Below are 5,755 nucleotides of genomic sequence, written 5' to 3' on the forward strand. Positions count from 1 at the left end.
ATACTATTGCTAGAACAAGAAGAAGCCCACGTAATAAGATATGCTTTAATAATCCAAAACCACCATGAGATTCTTAAATGACCATGTACGATACGTTTCCTTTGGATGATACTTCTTCTTTTGTATGATACGTTTCCATTATAGCCGCAAGGCTCAACTCTATAAATAGAAATTATAAATGTACAGCCGCACGGCTATACTTTCTAATTACATTCGAATATTTTAGAAGTACAGCCGAACGGCTATACTCCACGAAGCTTCCACTCGCAGAGGACGGAACTTTCTCTCGCAGTCACTGCTTCGTCCTCCGGGTTCGGCACCGAAAAAAGACCCAATCCGCCTAGGGGCCCGCCTCGCCACCGCCTAGCCGCCTAGCGACCACCTAGCCACCGCCTAGCCGCCTAGCGCCAGCCTAGCCACCGCCTAGCAGCCTAGCGCCAGCCTGGCCTCCTAGCTGCCCGCCTAGGCTGACTTTTCGAACACTGCGATTGATTGAAAGTTTGAAACCCGAAATTGAAAAAATTTATCTGCAAATTTGAGATTGGGAAGCCGAAGCAGTGAAGCACAAGTCAGGTCCATAGAAGAAGAGATCATGAGACTCTTAATTCATCTAATTCCATTCCTCTCCCTATTTCGCGCCTTATATTCTTCTCTCTTCGCACTGACAACATGGCGCAGAAGAAAAAAAATACAAAATTTGCTGACTTGGTTTCTGTCTTCTGTGGAAGGAAATGATGAAGTTGTCCTATCATGGAGTTTCTATGGTCTTGCCAATAACAAGGTTCTGTGAATGGCATGCGTTAGGCTACTTGAATTCAAATTGATTCTAAAGTTTAAACATTTCCGTGAATGGCATGCGTTTAGCTTCTCTTGCTTTGCTTATTCTTTAATATGCAAATGGCATTTATGCTTGTACCTCACTGCCTGTGTTTTAGGTAGAGAATGTTAGTACAATTTTTGTTTGCCGCATTCCTCGTAATAGTGATTCAGTATTTCAGAGTAGTCGAAATCCGTCTTTTGCCCTTCAGCTATCATTGTGTTACTACTCATAACTGTATTAACTTGTTGAAATATAATCCTCCAGCAGATTTCTTAGAGCTGAAGCTATCTTCTATTTGTTCTGTTTTCTGCTAAGTCTATTTAAATGATGTAATGAGAACCATTAGATCATAGTCTAGGTGGATTCTCTAGCTTAGATTTGGTATGACATGTGTAAGCATCTAATAGGGTGACAGCTGTAATTCTGTTAGAAGAGAATCACATTTCTCTCCTAGCAGTCACACTTTGTAAGCTGCAGAATTGACAGATTTCAATAGAACAGTGCATTCTCTATTCTCTCTTCACTTTCTCTCTAGCTAAATGCTCTAGAATGTGCCCTTCTTCCTAATCTGAAGTACAGATATCAGAGAATTCTAACATGGCCTCAGAGCCAGGTTTGATTGTTTATTGGGCGTGAATCTGTGAGAATCGAGCTGGTGCTTGGCTGAGCTGACGTTGAGCTCACTCAAAACTTCACGAAGCCTGTCTAGCTGCGTCTGATGTCTAACATGGCAGGATCAAGCTCCTCTGAGCTTCGTACACCAGTGTTCAATGGAGAAAACTATGAGTTTTGGAGCATTCGATTGAAGACCATTCTGAAATCTCATGGACTGTGGGATTTGGTTGAAAATGGCTTTGATGCTTCAGATCCAACGAAGGAAAAAGAAAAGGAAGAAGGATCTAAAGCTGCTGAAGGGGAGAAGTCTGTAACGGCTGAGACTTTGATGAAAGATGCTCGTGCACTTGGACTGATCCAAGGTGCAGTCTCAGACCAAATTTTTCCCAGAATAGTGAATGAAGAAACCTCAAAAGGTGCATGGGATATTTTGAAGCAAGAGTTTAGAGGTGATAAACAGGTAAGAAGTGTGAAACTACAAGGCCTACGTAGAGAGTTTGAATACACTCGTATGAAGGATAGTGAATCATTTTCTGTTTATGCTGCTAAACTGTTTGATCTAATTAATCAAATGAAGAATTATGGTGAAGAGTTACCTAGAGAAAGAGTTGTGCAGAAATTGCTTATTAGCTTGCCTAGATCTTATGATTCTATATGTTCTGTGATTGAGCATTCAAAGGATCTTGACACTCTTGAAATTCAAGAAGTGGTTGCATCTCTCAAGAACTTTGAGCTCAGATTAGATAGGCACAATGAAAATTCCACAGAAAAGGCTTTCACTAGTCTGAACATTGAGAGTAAAAGCTCTAAGAATGGAAGTTCTTCTGGAGGTAACAAGTCTCAGAAGAACTGGAAGGAAAATGGGAAGAATTGGAATAACAAGTCCAATTCAAATTCCAAACCAAATGCATCAAATGATGGAACTAAAACACCCTGCAAGCACTGTGAAAAACTGCACTATGGCAAGTGCTGGTTTGAAGGAAAACCAAAATGCAGAGGATGTGGAAAGTTTGGTCACATGGTTAGAAATTGCCATGACAATCAACCTGTGCAGAAGGTGAACTATGCCAATCAGGTTGAAGAAACTGGAACATTGTTTTATGCATGCAATGCTGTGACAGATGTGAAATTGAACAATTCTTGGTATGTGGACAGTGGTTGTAGCAACCACATGACTGGAGATGAAAGGCTACTGATAGATATTCGAAGGGATGTAACTTCCAAGGTGAAAATGGGGACTGGAGAGACAGTTCAAGTTGCAGGAAAAGGTACTCTTGTGATAGAAACCAAAACAGGCAGAAAACACATTCAAGAAGTGATGTTGGTGCCTGGTTTGGAGGAGAACTTGCTAAGTGTTGGTCAGATGATGGAACATGGGTATTGTTTAGTATTTGGAAAGGGAATGGTGACAATTTTTGATGATTGGTCACTGCAAAATCCTATAGCTAAGGTTCCAATGACTAGCAATAGGTGTTTCTCTCTCACAATGGTACCTGCTACTCAGTTGGTGTTGAGAGCAAGTGTGACTCACAGTTTGCAGACTTGGCATAAAAGGCTGGGTCATCTTAATGATCAAAGCATCAAGATGCTAGCAAATCAAGACATGGTTCATGGACTGCCTAGTCTGGAGAAGGATTTAGCAGTGGGTGAAGGCTGCAAGCTGGGAAAGCAACATAGAGACTCATTTCCTGCAGAATCTACTTGGAGAGCTCAGTTTCCACTTGAATTAGTTCACACTGACATCTGTGGTCCAATGCAGATTGCATCAATGTCAGAGAATAGATACTTTCTGCTATTCATTGATGACTATACAAGAATGGCTTGGGTTTATTTTCTCAGAAATAAATCCAATGCTTTTGAATGTTTCAAGAAGTTCAAAGCAATGACAGAATTGCAGAGTGGACACAAAGTGAAATCACTTAGAAGTGACAGAGGTGGAGAATTCATGTCAAATGAATTTCTTGCATACTACAGTGAGGCTGGAATACAAAGACAGCTGACAGTAGCATATTCCCCTCAGCAAAATGGAGTTGTTGAGAGGAAGAACATGACTGTGATTGAGATGGCAAAGTCTATGCTACATGAAAAGAGTCTTCCATATGAGTTTTGGGCAGAAGCTGTTCATACAGCAGTCTACCTTCTCAACAGGTGTCCTTCTAAATCTCTTGAGAAAATGACACCATTTGAGGTCTACACAGGAAGAAAGCCAGGTATTGCACACTTGAAAGTGTTTGGATGCCTATGTCATGTGCTTATTCCTTCTGTTTTGAGACACAAGTTGGAAGAAAACAGTCACAAATGCATTTTTGTGGGCTATGGATTGTGTGAAAAAGGCTATAGACTGTATGATCCTAAGACTAGAAAGATTATCTTGTCTAGGGATGTCTATTTTGATGAAGAAGTCTCATGGAAATGGGAGAATCCTAGCAATGCAGATGTGGGAATATCTATGCCAGATGGAAATCAAGGTACTACAGAAACTGAACAGAGAGTATTAGATGAACAATCTCAGTTCTTGGATACTCAAATGCAGATGGAAGAAGAAATTGCACCTCAAGGGGAAGAAATGCTTGATGAGACTCAAAGGCTTGATCACACACCTCACAAGTGGAGGAGTATTAATGACATCATGGCACAATGCAACATGTGCATTGTAGAACCTGACAGCTTTGAAGAAGCAGATTTGGATGAATCATGGAGATGTGCAATGGAGGCTGAATTGGAGATGATTGAGAAGAACAATACTTGGAAATTAGTTGACAGGCCATCTAACAAACCAGTAATTGGTGTTAAGTGGGTCTACAAGGTCAAACTGAACCTAGATGGCACTGTGCAGAAGAATAAAGCTAGGCTTGTGGCTAAAGGCTATTCACAGAAGCCTGGAATCGACTATAATGAGACATTTGCCCCTGTGGCAAGACTTGACACCATCAGAACTTTGATAGCCCTTGCAGCACAAAAGGAATGGAACCTATTTCAATTGGATGTGAAGTCTGCTTTTCTCAATGGCATTCTAAAGGAGGAAGTTTATGTTGAACAACCTCAAGGATATGTTCAAGAGAGCAAGGAAACCAAGGTGTTCAAGTTGAACAAGGCTCTATATGGACTGAAGCAAGCCCCAAGGGCCTGGCATGATGAAATAGATGCCTATTTCAACACTGCAGGTTTCAAGAAAAGCTTAAGTGAAGCTACTCTCTATATCAAAACAAGTGACACCTCAGGTATTATCATTGTCTCACTCTATGTAGATGACATTATATATACTGGAAGCTGTCCTAAAATGCTTGAAGAATTTAAACAAGATATGATGCAACACTATGAGATGACAGACTTGGGTCTGTTGCATCATTTTCTTGGCATGGGAGTGGAACAAACTGACAAGCATATTTTCATTCATCAAAAGAAATATGCCATGAAAATTCTTGAGAAGTTTGGAATGAGAGACTGCAAGTCAGTGGCAATTCCATTAGTGGTGAATGAGAAATTGTGTAGAGAAGATGGGAGTGAAGCAGCAGATGAAAGTGAATTCAGACAGATTGTAGGAAGTCTCCTTTATCTGACTGCCACAAGACCAGATGTCATGTTTGCATCTAGCTTGCTTGCTAGGTTTATGCACAATCCCTCAAAGAAACACATGGGAACTGCTAAAAGGGTGCTGAGATACATTCAAGGCACATTGGATTTTGGAATTGAGTTTGCAAAGGGGAAGACAGCTACTCTAATTGGGTACTGTGACAGTGACTGGGCTGGGAGTGAGGATGATATGAGGAGCACCTCAGGATATGCCTTCACACTAGGCTCAGGCATGTTCTCTTGGGCTTCCATCAAGCAAAACACAGTTGCTCTATCTACAGCCGTAGCTGAGTATGTGAGTGCTGCAGAAGCAACTTCACAAGCTAAGTGGCTCAGATTTGTGCTTGAAGATTTTGGTGAAGAACAGATAGAAGGGACTCAAATTCTATGTGATAACACCTCAGCAATTGCAATGGCAAGGAATCCAGTTCATCACCAAAAGACAAGACACATCAGCAGGAAATTTCATTTTATAAGGGAAGCCATTCAAGCAAAAGAAATTGAACTGATGTACTGCAAAACAGAAGATCAGATAGCAGACATTTTGACTAAAGCTCTGCCTAAGGATCGGTTTGTGAGGCTGAGAAGCTTGCTTGGAGTGAAATCAGCTAAAGGATTAGAAGGGAGTGTTGAAATATAATCCTCCAGCAGATTTCTTAGAGCTGAAGCTATCTTCTATTTGTTCTGTTTGCTGCTAAGTCTATTTAAATGATGTAATGAGAACCATTAGATCATAGTCTAGGTGGA

The 5,755-nt window shown here is 40.9% G+C and overlaps 1 pseudogene across 1 annotated transcript in view; it reads left to right on the forward strand.

The window, feature by feature from the left end:
• The first annotated feature begins 499 nt into the window (after window positions 1-499).
• The window catches only part of LOC117630044, a 13,767-nt pseudogene continuing 8,511 nt past the window's right edge, over window positions 500-5,755 (forward strand). The window contains exon 1 of the transcript XR_004586191.1: window positions 500-781. The product of XR_004586191.1 is annotated as an uncharacterized LOC117630044 (transcript). The remainder of the gene's footprint in view (window positions 782-5,755) is intronic.

Source organism: Prunus dulcis, chromosome 6 (assembly GCF_902201215.1).
Source record: "Prunus dulcis chromosome 6, ALMONDv2, whole genome shotgun sequence".
Lineage (NCBI taxonomy): Eukaryota > Viridiplantae > Streptophyta > Magnoliopsida > Rosales > Rosaceae > Prunus > Prunus dulcis.